This window comes from Lissotriton helveticus, chromosome 10 (genome assembly GCF_964261635.1).
Source record: "Lissotriton helveticus chromosome 10, aLisHel1.1, whole genome shotgun sequence".
Taxonomy (NCBI): domain Eukaryota; kingdom Metazoa; phylum Chordata; class Amphibia; order Caudata; family Salamandridae; genus Lissotriton; species Lissotriton helveticus.
In genome coordinates, this window is record NC_136071.1 from 624,295,487 (window position 1) to 624,311,181 (window position 15,695).

Sequence of the window (15,695 nt, forward strand, 5' to 3'; positions counted from 1 at the left end):
CGATCGTGCCCAGTCGATTCTGGGCACATAGTATCGGACCTGGCTGGCAGATCTCAAATTTCTGGAGGGGAAATAAGAGAAGACCAGCTCTTGTACATGTTTCGGGCCAAGTCCTGCTTTAGCTTTAAACATAAAGCAACGAGCTTTAAATTGTAGTCTTTTTCTGATAGGTAGCCAATGTAGCTCTCAGGGAATGGGGAAGGCCGCAGTACTTCTTGGAAGTTGAATAAGAAGCCTAGACAAGGAATTCTGCTCCACCTGAAGATGACGGGTAACTGCCTTGTCAGCACACAGATAGAGAAAATTCCCATAATCCAGTCTTGAAAGGATAAGGGCCTAAATTAGCATTCTCAGTGCCGAGTGAGGACTATTCCAAATAATTTTCCTCACCCTTTTCATAACTGCAAATCAGGTAGATGCTACTGTAGCAGCTTCAGGGTGCATAGACAAATTATCATCTAACCAGATGCCCAGGCTTTTCACTTTGGTAGAAGGGGTAGAAAGTATTCCTAAAAATGCAGGCAACACTCCATCCAACCAGGAGGCAATCCGTCTAAGACCACAGTTGATTAACTCATTGTGGTGCTTCTGAGGGGACGACAATGAGAAAATAATTTGGGTGTCATCCACATACAAAAGTAGTGTCAGACCACAGCTCTCCACCACATCAGCTAACAGGCGCACATAAAGATTAAACAGCAAGAGACTCTCTGCTGAACCCTGAGGTACTCCTGAGGACATAGTGCATGACTCAGACTGGGAATCAACCAAAAATTATTGCAATGATCTCGCTTTCAGAAATGAAATCATCCACACAAGGGCAGTACCTTCCAAGCCAATTATTCTCAGTCTGTCTATCAGGATAGAGTGGGACTCTGTGTCAAAGGGCGTACTTAAATCCAACAGTATCAAGACAGAAGTGTTGCCCTCATCCAGAAGACATCTCAGGTGCTCTGTGGCCCCTAATAAGGTGGTCTCAGTGCTGTAACCCCTTCTGAAAAAACCTGATTGAGACCGGTGAAAGAGTTGGTGGGCTTCAGCATAGGTAGTGAGACATTCATTTATATGTTTTTCTAAAATGTTATCAAAAAGGGGCAGCAGAGAGATGGGTTTATAGTTTACCCATACAGTAGGTTCAAGATCAGGTTTTTTTTTAAAAGGGGAAGGACCATAGCATGTTTCCATGCCTGTGGAATATGGCCATCTTTGATCAAGCACTTGAGTAGATCTACTACTATTTGGCAGGAGAAGCGGATCTAGAGGAGAGCCTGATATAATAGAATGTAGGATGGACAGAAAGCCATCGCAATCCAACAATAGCCAAATCTCCAATCCTTGAGCCATGCTAGGCATACCAGGGGATGAAGGTATATTCTGAGTGGAAGTTAGTTGGAGAGTACTATCCATTTCCTCACTAGATATGCCAGACTTCAAACAAGCCTCTGTGAGGTAGTCCCCAGGGGTGGACCCACCACCAATAATGGAACCCCAATATATCCAGCGTAAATTCCCTACCGTAATGAAGACGAGGAAGTACCCGGAACGTCGGAATTAACAGACAACGTTTTCCTCCTCAGACAGAACGCAGAAAGTGACCCGGATATAATCCATCCTGAGGGAGGCAGGGCAGAAGTCCAATTCACCCAATCAGGAGCACCGTCAGGTCAAGACCCGCAGAAAAGACGAAGAGAGGCGACGTCAGGTGTGCCAGCGGAGTAGAATCCGAAACCAGACTTCCGAGAGACCGAGACGCTGTAGAGGAGCAACGCTGACACTGGAGGACAAGAAGCCGAAGAAGAGGGTCCTGACCCTCCTGAGACATGGACTGAAGAGTGGTGGATCCCGGAGGACATACGAGCTGCCACAACTCAGGAGAGTTGTGGCTCTTAACGGTACTTGATGGGGCGGGGAAATCCAGGGAAAGGGGAGAGGGGGAGATAAAGGACAGGGTGAGAGAGTTGGTGATGGTTCTGCATTCGTACACATCTGTTTTCTCCCATTTTCCACACAACCCGTTGTTCTACTGACTACCCCACATTCTGCCCATATACTATCAAACATCTGTTGGGAGCAATATACAGATTTCAGAGGTTCCATCTCTATCAACCCTTGCGACCTCCCTCTTAAACTCTCCCTAAACACTCACAATTTTCCGTGCTTTTTTTCTTTTCACTTGGTATGGTGACGATAACCAAAACTAGAGTAGGACATCCCTATCGACCGCTGCCTTTTTCTTGTTTCTTTTGGAGCATATTCTGGGATCCCGACTGAACCCCAGAAGCCCGCAGCAGGTTGTACGTACCCACGTACCCTTGTGGATATGGCCAAAGAGGAATGGGAAGAGGAGACAGAGACCTTGAAACCTATGTTGGACTATGTGGTTGGTCTTAGGTCACATCTGAATCAGGTACGGGACATTGTGCGTACAAACCTGGAACAGTCACAAATAGCACAAAAGAAACAGTATGACAAGACCAGCAAAGAACGAACCTTACAAGTAGGGGATCAGGTCCTCCTATTACAACACTCCTCTGAACACAAACTGCTCAGCCAATGGCAAGGTTCCTTTAAAGTAGTAGACAAAGTAACATACCGTCACTTTTAAAGTAAAAATGGACTCTACACAAAATTTCCATATTAATCTCTTAAAAAAATGGGAAGGACCTATCCCTGTCCTATTGACACATTCACAGAGCCCCCTGACATAACAAAGCATAAATGCCGAACTGCCAGAAAACCTCAAGCAAGAGTTACGGGAAACCCTACTTCCAGTGCAAGAAGTGTTCTCCCTGGTACCGGGTAAAACTACCTTATTGGGGCATGAGATCCACACCCAACCCGGAAAAACAGTACAGTGAAAACCTTACCAATACCGGAAGCCAGAAGAGAAGCCATAGACCAGGAAATCCTACAAATGCTACAACTAGGCATTATTGAATCGTCCAAAAGTGAATGGTGTTCACCTGTAGTCCTAGTGCCAAAATCAGATGGTTCTATACGTTTCTGTATCGACTCTAGCGAGGTAAATAAGATTTTGCAGTTTGATGCTTATCCCCTAGTCGACGAAATGACGGAAAGACTCGGGAAAGCCCAGTACATCAGTACACTTGAAACTGCCTTTTGCACACCCAAAGGATTGTATCATTTCAGGGTCTTGCCCTTTGGGTTACATGGTGCCCCTGCAACTTTTCAGTGGCTTATGAATAAAATACTGCAACCCCACAAAAACTTTGATCCGGTGGATCCCGGAGGTCGTACGAGCCGCCACAACTCAGGAGAGTTGTGGCCCTTAGCGGTACATGACGGGGCGGGGAAATCCAGGAAAGGGGGGATAAAGGACAGGGTGAGAGAGTTGGTGATAGTTCTGCGTTTGCACACACTTGTTTTCTCCCATTTTCCACACAACCCGTTGTTCTGTTGACTACCCCATATTCCGCCCATATACTATCAAACAGCTGGAGCAATATACCAATATCAGAGGGTCCATTCCTATCAATCCTTGCAACCTCCCTCTTAAACTTTCCCTAAGCCCTCATAATTTTCCGTGCATTCTTTTCTTTTCACTTGGTGTGGTGATGGTAATCATCCTAGAGTAGGACATCCCTATTGACCGCTGCCTTTTTCTTGTTTCTTTTGGAGCATATTCTGGGATCCCGACTGAACCCCAGAAGCCCGCAGCAGGTTCCTTGACCGCTCCAGTAGACAGACCACCAAGCAAGATCCCTGAAAAGACCCCCTACTTCTTAACCCTGTGCCGCAAACAGGCCTAGTTCCAAACAATACTGTGTTTATCCGGACTCTAATTCCTTTTTGTTGACAAACTGTGTTACTTACCACCAATAAACCTTTCAATATTAACCCAATATGGCCTCCTCGCTTCTGCTTCTGACCATCCCTCAGACAGCCTCTAATTGCTTCCGAATAGTAGTCACCTTATTTGTGAAAAGGTTTGCTAATTATGAGTATTGAGACTGAAACAAAAGAAAGGCAAGGTACCGATTACTAGGGTCAGACAATTCTTTAAACAACATCATAGAGTCTTAGCACAGTTCTGTGCCTTTTCTGATTATATCTGAGTAATAGGAAGCTTTTGCTACTCTAAAGAGGGCATAATATTTCTTAATGACGGTTTCAACTCATAGGTTTTCCTCCAAAGTCTTTCCAGGCCTTTACATTTTTTCCTCTCTAGATGAAGCGTATCATTAAACCAGGGAGCCAGTGAACATAATCTGTTTGTGGATTTAATAGTCAAATGAAGAGAAGACTCTAAGGCCTAATCCAGCTATCAACTAAGAGGTGATCAACATTAATGTTCTGCGTTAGATTAGGTTTGGAGTTACGAAGTAAGGTGTACAAAGCTGGGGCATCTAGTTTGCACCAGTTTCTAAACTTTGCCCTAAGTTTTGAAGGGCCAGTTGAGAATTGGTGAGGTTTCCTAATAAGAAATGGAACGACCAGATGATCAGACCAAGTGAGCGGAAGCAGTGCTGTTGTAAAAAGACCATCCACGTTGGAGAAGATGGGATCCAGCCGATGCCCCGCCTCATGCATGGAGTGGAGTTACAGAGAGATAGATTGAGAGCATTCAAATCTTCAATAAGAGTGGTGCCTAGCACATAGGAGGGGTCTTCTAGATGAATATTCAAATCACCCAGCGGGGTAAAATTAGCACATCTAAGAATAAAAGGGAAGTGATGATCTATAATATTTCCACACCAGGTACCAGCATGTCCTGAAATTGGAAAGTTGTATGACAGGGATAACGAGAAAAGGGAAGCTTTGCAGTCTTTGATGGAAAGATTTCGAATTTTGCATTTAAAACTGTATTTAAAAACAATTGCAATGTCACCACCTTTCTTATGTTGTCTGTCCCTTTTTACCATCAGATAACTTAGAGGAAGGGCCACAATCATATCTGGTATTGAAGACTCATTTAGCCAGGTGTCTGAGAGAAACAGAGCATCTGGGGACTTTTACTCCAGAAATTCAAACAGATCCTGTTGACGTCTAGGTAGAGAGAGATGGTTAATACTATAAAAATGAATGGAGTCCCTGCTATTCTCCTTAACCCTATTGTGCATGTGACTAGGGGAAGAGTGAGCACATGTTTATATTAAGACTTGAGGGTCTTGTGATGAAAGTGCCAATGAACATTGAGTGCAGCGCAGAGTCTGCCATCGGGTCCATGTCAGTTAGGCAGCCTTCCAAACAGCCCAGGCGGAGTGATATTGATTGCTAAGAGCTCTACCTTAAAACATCCCGCTGCAGAAAGGCAGAGTTCCTGGGCCCTGGGCACGGTCTGGAGCGGATGGGTGCAGATGGGCTTGCCTTAGGCGTGCCTTCAGTGTGCCGATGACGCGCCCGCTGCACGTGTCTGCGCTTGGCTGTGTTAAGTAGGGCTGGGCATGCAATGGCTAGACTGCTAACCACCGCAGACTTGGCAGTACAAAATGGCCGTCAGTCAGGGAAACGGGCACATAACTCGTGCTTACGGCTCCTGAATGGCGAGAAAACAGAATTTTTTAGAAACAATTAAAAGCAGTTTGTGTTAAAAAAGTTGACCCAACACATAGAAAAACAGCCCAGTGAAATCAGTAAAAACACTGGCAAGGGTGGTGCGTATCTGCGCCATGGCCGCGTGGAGTAGGGTCGGGCATGCAATTGCTAGACTGCTAACCACCACAGTCTAACGGCATTACAAAATGTCCATCAGTCAGGAAAATGGGCAATTAACTCTTGCTCACGCCTCCTAAAACAGAATTCTTTAAAAACAATTAAAAGCAGTTCTTGTTAAAAAAAGATTACCCAACACATAAACAGTCGTGCAAAATCAGTAAAATCACTTACTAATGCGGGTTTCTTGAGGAAATTAAAAACCTTTCTCTGCCACGATGACTTAAAATCAGCGGCCCATGCCCTACGATTCCTAGGTTGGACTATGGAAGTGCAACCCTGTTAGAGATGGGATCTCTGGTTGGCTAAGGCTTGCGCCAAAGCCAGGCAGAGACCACCAATCCAGTCAGGGCAAGGGAGTTACACGCCAAGATAACTCCTGCTCACCCCCTTGGTAGCTTGGCACAAGCAGTCAGGTTCATCCCAGAGGCAATGTGTAAAGTGTTTGTGCAACACACACAGACAGCAGCAACACCCTAGGCACACCACAGAAGGAACTCCACACAAGGTTATATAAAAAAAATAACCTTTGTATTGTCATAAATACATTAGAAACATAATCACACATTTACACTGTGCCAACTGGCACAGGCAATATTCACATTTACACTGTGCCAACTGGCACAGGCAATATTCAGAGGGGATTATATACAGGCCCGGGCCAATCGGGCCACGGTCAAAGCATCAGAAAGCAGGTAAGTAAATATAAAACACAACCAGTAACTCCTGGCACAATAATAACCTCAGCATTATCACATTGGGCATGAAACATATTAGGCCCAAACCTCATTAGCGCACCACATTACGCAATAGGCATCACAGTAGACATTACAAGCATAAATACATTGGAGGCCTAAATCAGGGCACATAAAGCACATCACAAATCATATTATGCAATTACAATCACGTTAGGCATAAACATTAGGCATCAAATTACACTGGTGGAGTGCACACATTAGGCACAGTGCACAGTGGCTTACTACTTATGGAGTGCACACATTGGCATCATAGAGACAGCCCCCCTCACACTATGGCATACACATAATGCAATAACCAGTAACTACTGGTAAAGGATAGCATTAAGGTGCGCTAATGGAGTCAGTTATGTAGAACATTATCTGCAGTGGGCATTATCAGGCTCACCTGAGGCCTAAACATAATCAGCAGCAGGGGCCTATAGTACATCTACCGCAGAGTTACGCCCCCCCCCGTCAGTATTCCCTACGCTGGAGCCCTGTCCTGGGCTCACCCCGTAATGCCACCTCAATCCAATATTGCCACCCGTGATCAGGCGAGTAGCTGAACTTAGCGAGACGAATGTGGGAAGATTCTCGGTGATCCTTCTGCACTGAAAGGAGGTAGGCCAGTGGCCAGAACGGAATATCTTTTTATACGTTTTAAAGCAGAATAAGAAACAATGTAATCACAGTTCACAATGTGTCTGGTTAACTTTGACAACAATGAAGTATGCTAAAATCAGGAAATGTTGATATTTTTCACTTTGCTATAGAAATTTGTTATGGAAAGTCATGTGGCGGAAAAGAGTTGATTCGGGTTTGAGTGTCATTTTCTTTCAAATCACAGAGGAAGCATTGTATGTGTTTATTCAATTAAGCTGAGGAAGTTTCCGAACAACAGTCACAGTTGTGTTAAGATTTAGCAAGGGAAATGCTCTGGCTACATAGTAATTTAATATGTTCTCAAATGTCAATTCGAGCTTCTCCTTGTGGCTACTTCTCTTCAGTAAAACAATATCTAATGAATCTGACACCCCAGGCTTTTTTTACTGGGTGTCTGGGTCATTTTTCTTTTAAATGTCTGGTGAGTGCTGAAGAGAAATAAAGTACATCAGACACTGACAGTAGGACAGCCAGATGTACATACACAAACGTCCAAAAGTTAGTCGGTGGGTCGGTGTAATGTTTTAAAGGGGTCACTGCCAGTCGAAGCATGATGTTGTGCCGAGTCTGAATAGTTTGGGCAGACAGTCAAAATGAAGGACAGCCTACTCTGCTGAGTTTGTGTCAAACCCTAAAATTGTCCCTAGTTCTAGCATCTCTAAGTTCAAATTCCTCTTTCCTCTTTTTGTGCCCTATGAATTTCAAATGCTAAAAATGTTTAAATCAGGGTACGCTGCTTAGAAATAATATCATCTTTCTATTACTCATTTAGTCTAAACTGTCATAGTCTCACCGTGCAGCCAGTTGGGGTATATTGTAGCATCTATTATGGGCATTGTTAGGTCTCACATACAAATGGTTTAGGCTGCTGTTGGGCAACATACCTATTCGTCCAATAAAGAGTTTCAGTGGGCTTTGTGTACAACTCTTGCTCACAATTAATGGCTTCCCTCCCTATTCTTGTGTTTGTCCTGCCCAAGGAGCATTTGACTCTAATCTAACTGATAGAGCGCAAGCTCACCTGCTCAACATACTCACCTGGGTCCATAAAACTATGTATATATTAAATAGGTAAACCTACACTCAATCAAATTAGATTTTACCATTCAGGATCTATACCATTTATCTTACCAATCCAAGTCATCGATACCTATAGTCCTAAAGGATCAAGGGAGTTAGCAAGAAAATAGGCAGTAAAATAACATTTAGCATTTTATAAATAACCACAGACTCAGGAAATGTTTAAATTCTTTATCTTAGAAAAATCTTTTGAATGTTTGAAACCATGTAATCAATAATTTCTTATTCTATTTTAGAACGATGAAGATCAAAACAACATATGCAATAACTTTGAATGAAATATCATTACAAATAATTTGACAAAGGGTGGGTAAAAAGAAAAGGGAAAACAGTACAATGACGAACCCACACTTTATAGTTACCTAGAACGGTGTGGTGACCAACCCTGGCCACAGGCTGAGTCAAAAGATAAAAATACCAAAGTACAGGTGCCAGCAGGAAAGAACATGTGCAGATCAGAATCAGGACAGGTTTCGGACAAAATTGAATCAGGACAGGACCACCACACACTAAGACTAGCACCACAGCTAAAGTTCAAACGCCAGCGTTGTAAACCCTCTCTGCAGCTAACAGTCGAACCCTGATTGGGTCATCAAACTCCTTCCCAGAACCCCGATTGGGTTATCAAATCTTCTGACAGAGTGTTCCGCCAGCAACTCTTCGGACAAGTCGGACAAGTCGGACAATCTAATTAGCTAAGCCTACCCTAGTTATACTATTTTCCAGGTCAGTGAACCACCCCCAAATGTTGCAAATGTGTGAATCACACAATTTTATTGTACAAAGGACGAGGAGAAGTCATCACACCATATTGATATGAGGTAACTTGTCAATCATATATTTAAATATTCCCTCCCATAACTTTATCTTCCCATATACTTTTTATTCCGCCCAGTAGTGAAATGTAACAATAAGACATTCAACTAATTATTCAATTTCAGCTTCCTCTGGCAGGGTGAGGAGTTCCCACTTCTCATAGTTCTTGCCATCCATGTCAGATTGGCATGGGTTCAATGCCACAGCTTCAGTGGCTCGGGCTTCTTTCGCACAGGCGCAGTCTCTCCAAAGATGGAGTTCAGCAGTACATTTAGGCCCAAATAAGATACATGCAAGAATAGAAAAGAAACAGTTTTAGAGACACAGAATAAAATTAATGCACTGTATACCACTTCTTTCTACTCTATTCCCATTATTTAATTTTAACTATTGCATTAGATGTTAGGCAAAACAAACAGCTTAGCAAAGCAGCGATGCAAGCAAGCGCTTGCACGTTTGTACACAGAACAGCCATCTTAGTTCTAGTGCGCAGAAGCAAAAGTTTTCCCACCAAGCATGTCACGTGAGTGTGACAGACGAATGCGCAGTAGAAAATCCCCCGTAGAAGTAGCCATTTTAATGCAAGCGGATTATAGTTTGTAAAAACACATTGTCAAGCTTCCCCTAGATACCTAATATGTCATGTAATGCAATTGTAATATGACAAAACATGTTGGTTAGTACATTAATATTATTTTCGAGAGGGTTGAATACAAGCAAGTCACTTTACGTGTGCAACCTTGTTCCATCAATCCCCTCTTTGACGATATTTTATATCATCACTAATTAATTAAACAAATGTCAACTTTTACACCACACCCAATTCAATTTCTTCAAACTTTCTGTTAAAATTCTTTTTATTTTTCATATGAAGTTCTTTCACTTTCTTGTACAAATGTCCATTATGCTCTTCTAATTCGATTTTGTTAATATTTATTTCTTTCCTCTCTTATTCACTGTATATGTCTTTTTATGCTTGCAACATTTGCGACAAGTTATTATCCCTAAAATAAATAGGGCTATTCCCACCATTGGCATCAGTATTCTACCTACCAAACTTTCTCCTACATTAGAAAAGTAACTACCTATAGAGGAGAGACCATTTGTTAATCTCTTCCATGCACTATCAACCTCCAGTGGTTTAAGTTATTTTTCTAAATATGTAATATTCCTTACATACCCTTTCAGTTCTACACTTTTGTTAGGTATGTAAGTGCAACAATGTTGCGCTTTCAGCATTCTGCAGATTCCGCCCTCTTTTGCTAACAATGTATCAAGAGCAAGTCGATTTTATAAAACCATTGACCTTACTGCAACTAGTTCAGTATTGATCATTAAGAGACCCCCAGCAGTGTCAGTCGATAAAACGATCCACCACTGTTGACAATTTGCAAATTCTTTGAGTATTCGGAACCACTCCCACTGAAGGTATCAATGCACTAAATATATCACCTACAATTTCTGTAAAACTAGCTCTTTTTCTACGTATTATTCCATTAGTTTCTTCATTGCTTTCAGTGATTTAATTTACATGATATACTTTTGGGAATACTATTCCAAAATAGCAACTCCCACACCAATGATCAGGCATTTTGTAATATGCTTTGTTCCCCCAGATATAATGAATTCCAGGAAACACCGGCTCAGTTCCATCTTTGAAACCCCAATCCCCAATTACTTTATAATTGTGTTCACATTCTCTAGAACCAATGAATATATTGTTATAATAACTTGTTCTCCCACTATGGAGACAGTGTTTCCCTTTCTTTTTAAAGTCCAGCAACATAGCAGCATGAGATTTACCATTCAAGGTGTATTCTTTATTTTCTGCCCATTTAGGAATTTTTCGTTTCTGTTCTGTAGCTTTTCTCTGGAAATCCTCTCTCCTTTTCTCAACTAAATTCAAAAATATTTTTTCTTCTTCATGTAAAATACGTGTTAAATTATTCTTATGTGCTTCAGCTACATCTATTGTACCTATTGTTAGAAAATATTCTCCCATATAACGAGTTATGTCACTTTTAGTATGTACAGAATTCAGGTTACTATGAATAGGAAGTTCAGAGAAAATCACATTTGAATTAGAATAATAATATTGTAAAGGTCATTTCTTGTAAAATAAACTAGCTAAAATACTACATGAAATACCATAAGTTAACGGCAAATGATGGTAAGTGACGCCTTCTGCTACAGACAATGGTAGCTTCATGCAAACATAGCAGTCACATATTTCCATTGCCTCTACATAATGTACTAACAGATTTGCGAATATGTTCAAGTGTGTTCTATTTCTAACTTTATTGAAATGCAATTCTTCCTCATCTGATGCTTCTAATTCTATCTTTTGCTGTCTAGAACTATCTATTCTTCCATGTATATTTACATTTTCAGGTATATTTATTTTCTCATTAATATTAGTGTTATTCTTCTCACTTTTATCCATTAGGTAAGGAATAGCTACTGTCAGTCCTAACCATATTATGAGTAGTATCACTACACTACATGTGCATATTCTACAGCATGTTTTTAAGCAGTTTCTTTTCGGTTTACCATTAACAGTATGATCAGCCATTTTTGATTAAGGAGACTTACCCCTCTTTGAGACTTTTCACTGAATTTTAACCTGTGAAATTTTCAAGTTGGTCTTACTTCTTCGTCTGCTGGATCATCAATTCATTCGTCATCATTTTCTTCACTTAGTTCTAGATTTTCAAAATCTTCAAGGATGAGATAAGTCCATTCAGGGCCTCTAAAATTATTATTCAGTCTTTTCAATCGTGCACTTCTCCTTCTTGGTTCTTCTGTAGAAAGCTCAGTTTGAATTGATATTTCGTTTACTTGCTCTGGTTCTTCATTTATTGATTTAAGGCGAAATTTCAATCTTTTGACAAAACCAGGCCATTTATCTCCTTTTTTGAGTCTTTTAACTGGCACTGTCCTTTGTTTTTCTTCAATTGATCTTTTATTCTCATTCAGTTGTGGCACAATTTGTACATCATCTTCACCTGTATCCCTCTCTATCTGACTTAGTCCAGGTCTTGCTTCTGTTTCTTCTGCCTGGATGCTAATCTGGCCTTGTTCAGGAGTGTTCCTGAACACGTTTTTCTACATCTATCTGATCCTGCTCAGGTATCGCAAACTTTTTTTTTCTTCTTCCTGAGCCTTCGCCCTATTACCTATCTGTCCCTTGTCAGACTCTGGAATTGTGATAGGAATCTCGAATGTCTGAGTATATTGATCTCTCCTTAACTGTTGCTCCTCAGAATTACTATTGGCTTTGATTTCTGTAATCTGAGTACGTTCTTCTATTCCTGACTCATCCTCACTATCACTCTGTCTATGTAAATAAGTCTGGCTTCTGGTTCTCACAATATCTGCAGGAATGTCAATCACTGGAATCCATTCATCCTGACAGCTGCTTGGTTGTTCATCATCAACTTCTTCAGAATCACTTTCTTGGGACTCCTCAGCTGCACAACCTTCAGCTTCAGTTTCATCAGGATCAGCCACCCTTTTAATATGACTTGCATGGATCCAGTTCCGAATTCCTTCGCATTTTACTGCTGTAGTGGTAACCAATATCACTTGTTTTGGCCTTCCCCACCTCGGAGCTAGACAAGATTCTTGTGTATGTTATTTTATTACAACCCAGTCACCTGGAATCAGATCATGTGCTGGAGTTGTTTGCCTGGGGACAGCATCTTCTCCAACCTGGTGAGAGATAGAATGCACTTGATCAGCCAGTTCTTTGCAGTACTCTAGTACTAAATCATCAGATATATTTATCAACTTATGGCCTGGCACCCATGCCTGCCTCATTGCTCTTCCCATGAGTATTTCATGAGGACTCAAGCCTGTTTTTCTGTCTGGGATGCTTCTGAGTCCCATCAGAACAAGAGGTAAAGCATCTGGCCATTCTAATCGAGTTGATTCATATATTTTTCCCAACCTTGACTTGATTGTGCCATTCAGTTGTTCTACCATTCCAGAAGCCTCTGGGAGATATGCACAGTGCAGCCTTTGATCAATTTTAAATACTTCGCAAATTAGACCAATTAATTCATTATTACAATTCCTGCATGTAGGGTAAGCTTCTGCCCATTTTGAAAATAGGCAGACAATGACAAGAACATACTTCATTCCTCTGCATGGGGGTAACTGAATGAAATCAATCTGAAGCCGAATAAAAGGACCTTCTGCTTTCCAATCTTTCCTGGCAACCCTACATTTCTTTCCCAGGATTCATTTGTTGGCAAACTAAATACCTATGGCAAAGACTCTCTGCAACATTCCTGAATTTTGCTTTGAACCTAGTTTGTCTGAATAATCTAGTCATGACATCCCGCTCTAGATGAGAATCACCATGGTACATCCTAGCCATAGGAACACGCATACAGTTTGGCAACACAGGCCTTCTATCAAGGTAAACAATGACACCATCTCCAGCCCTTCTCTGAAATCCTATTTTTGCCCATCCTTCCCTTTCCTCCTGTTGTGCATCATTTTGCAAGTCTTTCACTTCTTCCTACGTTTTCACTTTCTCTAGCAACATAAGTTCGCAGCTATTTCCATTTGTTTCAATTTTCTTATTTATTGCCATTTTATTTTTTGCATAATATTGAGCTAATTGGTCAGCATATCGGTTACCTGCTGTCACTCTGTGGTTGCCAGATTGGTGAGCAGCACACTTGACCACAGCTACTGTTTCTGGTAATTGGATTGCTTGTAACAAATCTTTCACAAAATTTCCATTTTTAATAGGAGTGCCTGATGAAGTCAGAAACTCCCTCTGCAACTCCCTCTGCATCCAGAGTTGGACAAAATCATGCACAACTCCATATCCATATTGGCTATCAGTATAAATAGTCACTTTCATATTTTTTCCAGTTTTACAAGCCTTTTTAAATGCAATTAGTTCAGCTACCTGTGCAGATTTGACTCCAGGTAAATATGATGCTTCAACTGGACCCCATAGAGTACAAACGGCATAAGCAGCACTCAAACCTCCTTCCTTATGTCGCATGCATGAACCATCTACAAATAGCTCATGTTCCAAATTTATTAGTGGCTCTTCTCTTATATCTAGGCGAGGTTTAGTACAATATTCTGTAAGATCTATGCAATTGAGTTCAATCTCATCTTCTGCAAAGTGTGAATCGGGCAACAATGTTGCTGGGTTTAAAATAGTACACCTAGCAATAGTTACATTTTCTGCACCTACAAGAATTTGTTCATACTAAGTCAGACGAATAGGTGTTAGGTACTGAGTTTTAGTCCTGGTCAACAAAATCCCAACTGCATGTGGGACGTATACTGTTACTGGATGTCCCATAATAATGGACTCACTTTGCTCAAGACTCATGCAAGTTGCTGCTACTGATTTCCAACATCCTGGCAATGCTGCTGCCACTGGATCAAGTGTAGAAGAAAAATATGCAACAGGACGTCTCATCAGACCATGGGTCTGAGTCAGAACTGAATTGCACAATTGTCTCGTGTATCACAAAAAAATGCAAAATCTTTTGAATAAGCAGGCATCCCTAATGCTGGTGCTGAACACAGACAAACTCGTAATTTCAGAAAAGATGAAATGCTTTCATCATCTCATTCTACTGGGTCTTTTGCTCTTTTCTTTGTCATTTGTATCAATGGTTTTGCTAGGACTGCAAATCCCACAATTCATTGCCTACAGTAACCTACAACTCCAAGAAACATTCTGATTTCTTTCTGCGTTTGAGGTAGATTCATGTTTTGAATTATTCTGATTCTTTCAGAAGTAACCCTTCTGACACCTCTCTCTATCTGGTGCCCCAGATATTTCACTGATGTGATACAATATTGCAATTTCCCAGGTGATACTTTGTATCCCCCTTTACCTAAATGATTCAGTAAAGCGATAGTATCAGTAACACAGTCTTTTCGATTCTTAGATGCCACCAACAGGTCATCTATATATTGCACCAAGACTGATTGTCCAGGCAATATTAGAGATTCAAGGCACTTTTTCAAAATCAGATTAAAAATCGATGGACTTTCCGTGTACCTCTGAGGGACGCGATTCAAAACGTAGATATGGTCGTCGAATTTGAACGAGAAAAGATACTTGCTATCTGGATGTAATGGTATGGAGAAAAACACATGGCATAGATCTATTACAGTGAACCAACCTGCTGCACACGGTATTTGATATAGAATCACAGCAGGGTTTGTCACCACTGGACAACATGGGACAACAATTTTATTCATTTTGCGAAGGTCTTGTACGACCCTGTACTTTCCGCTCGGTTTCTTTATGCCAATTATGGGTGAATTACATGGATTGCTTATTATTTCCTGCAAAATTCCTGCTTCAACTAGACACTTTATTTCTAGTGCAACTCCTGCTTTTATTTCTGGGGTCATTTTGTACTGTCGAATATTTGGGTAAACTGTACCTTCTTTTACCATGAATTTTACTGGGTCAACATCTGCCATTAATCCTACATCTTTTCCTGTAAAATCCCACACTTTAGGATCTACCGTATGTTGTAATTCTTTTGGCAAGTCTTTTATGGTAAACTTTTCTTTTCAGTTTCTTGTTTTGCTAACATAATTTTATAAATTCCATCTTCATCTGGAGTTTGAATTTCAACACCATTTGGTGTACAAAAGATAGTGCAATTCATTTTGCACAGCAAATCCCTGCCTAACAGGTTTACCGGACTGGAGTCACATACAACAAATTTG